At 40.1% G+C, this 2,389-nt stretch overlaps 1 pseudogene; it reads right to left on the bottom strand.

The window, feature by feature from the left end:
• Window positions 1-1,394: 1,394 nt before the first annotated feature.
• On the bottom strand, window positions 1,395-1,993 carry LOC114705625 (annotated as a pseudogene).
• Between the last annotated feature and the right edge of the window lie 396 nt (window positions 1,994-2,389).

Here is a 2,389-nt window from a genome sequence, read left to right as displayed (position 1 = left end):
ATGCCAACACCACAGAACAATGGAAAATATTAAAGCTGTAAGAGATGAATTCCAACTCACAAATTCAAATTTGTGGTGATATTTTATTTGTGCTCTAATAAATAAAGCTTGCCTAGAGTTCAGAGGAAAAAGCCAGCCATTATAAGTAAACACAAAAGTCATGCAATGTTAGCACATGCCTTTAATCCTATCTCTTAAGAGGCAGGGATCTGTCTGGATCTATGTGAGTTCAAGGCCGCACTGGGAATAGAGCCCCATGTGGTGGCACACAACTTAAATTCCAACATTAGCTAACCATGGAGGTCTGGAGGTCTGTACAGACAGACAGGAAGTGACAGAACTTGGCAGGAATAGGAACTGATGTATCTGAACAGAGAGAGCAAATCAGATGGCAGAACAGCAAGTTATATAGGCGTGGATAGACAAGAAGTATCTCACTTTTGGAAGCTGCAGAGTTGGTGAGGTGAGGTTAGCATGTGGCTGTTCCTATTCCTCTGATCTCTCTCAGGTTTTTCACCCCTATATCTGGCTCTGGCTCTATGTTTTCTATTAATAAGACTATTTAGAAATTCATCTACACAAATTTATTAGAATACTATCAGTTTTATAGCAGAAATAATAAAAAGCCATGAAAGTAAACAGCTGAAGCCAAGGTTACTATATCCAGCAGAGTTGTCTCTTAAAACTGATGAAGAAATAAAGATGCCCTAAGGTAAGTACAAACTAAAGCAATTCACTACTAGTAAACCAGCATTGCAGAACATAAAAAAAATCCCACACACATGGGAGTGGAAAGATGGCTCAGTAGTTAAAGACCCAAGTTTGGTTGTCAGCACTCAGTCAGGTGACTGACAACCACCTATAAATCCAGTTCCAAAGGCACCCATGAGAACCTACACATGGGCACTCTATACAAATGCACACAGTCTACATGACAGAGAGAGGGAGGGAGGGAGGAGGAGGGAGGAGGGAGGGAGGGAGGAGGGAGGGAGGGACAAAATGAATTTTTTCTGAAAGTATAAAAAACAAATCCCACACACAGAGGAAGAAAGACTGGGAAAGTAGGAGCACTGGAGACAGAATTAATTCAGGAGAGGAACAGATGAGCAGAAGAGAAACGGGAGAGGATAAGAGAAGAAGAACCCAGTAATCCAGCAAACCCCTTACGATGAACAGAGACTAGAGGAAAAGAGCAAACAGCAATGTGACCAGTGAGGAAAACAAAGACTAAAACTACAGAAATCAACAAGTATTTCTTTTTTTTAAGATGTAGCTATTTTTTAAATTGAGACAATATGTCACTAAAAAGAAAAACAACATCAAAAAGTTGTTTAATTAATTGACAACAGAGAAAGCTGGTCAAAGAAAGGCAAGCAAATTATGTCAAGTAAAAATTAGAACCAAGGACCTCCATAATCATCTGGCATCCATTCAGTGTGGTACCAATGGTTAGAAATGTACATGATAGGGACTCCAGGGATCTTTCTTATTCCTTGTTTGAGGTCCCGGTCAACTGTGGCCACAATGTAACTAACACCCGTGCTGAGTGACTCTCTGGACCAAGCAGTTATCAGCATAGGTTCCTTTGTGTGTGCATGGAAGTCAGTCAAATCGTGGATTCTTGGCGATCCTTAGTGCCACTTAATACTTCTGTCCCAATTTCTCAATTTCAGCCATCACAGTCAATTATGCAAGGGACACACTTGGCTTAGAGACAGTCTATCATTGACTGCACTAAGTCCAGTTTGGCTTTAATGGAAAAGTTGATGAAGCTGGTATCAACGAGGATGTGGTAAGGTGGACCCAGTTGTGCATTATACTGGAAGAATAAGCAGGAAGGATGCTGGGGGACTTCTCTTTCCTTCAGCGCACTGGGATCTTTCTTTTCTTTCTTTTTAGGCTTTAATCTATCCTTTTCTTTAAGTCTCTCATCTCTGAGAATAAGCCTTCGCTTCATAGTCGCATATTTCCTTGTTTTCTTCCTTTTCCCCATGTTCACGCTGCACTCCTGTTTCTTCTGGAATGCAACAAGTATTTCTTAATCACAACCCTAAACATAAACGGCCTTAAGTCACCAATAAAAAGAAGCAGACTAATTATTTGGATTAAAAGACATGTTCTGTATGAGAATCTCACCCCTTTGGCCAAGACAGGCAGAGACTGAAATGAAAGGAAGGAATGCAACATACCTAGCAAGTGAAGGGCATTTGTTGAGACCTTACAAAGCAGAATTTCAATCAAAATTAAAGGGGGCCACTACATATTAGTAAAGTGAATAATTCACCTCAGTAATAAGAAATAATTGGGACAATCCATCAAGTAGTCTTAAACTTCTACAGAATATTCCATCCAATGGCTGAGTAGTATGCACATTTCCATTATCAGTCCA

Source organism: Peromyscus leucopus, chromosome 2, assembly GCF_004664715.2.
Source record: "Peromyscus leucopus breed LL Stock chromosome 2, UCI_PerLeu_2.1, whole genome shotgun sequence".
Lineage (NCBI taxonomy): Eukaryota > Metazoa > Chordata > Mammalia > Rodentia > Cricetidae > Peromyscus > Peromyscus leucopus.
This window is presented reverse-complemented; position numbering and strand designations above follow the sequence as displayed.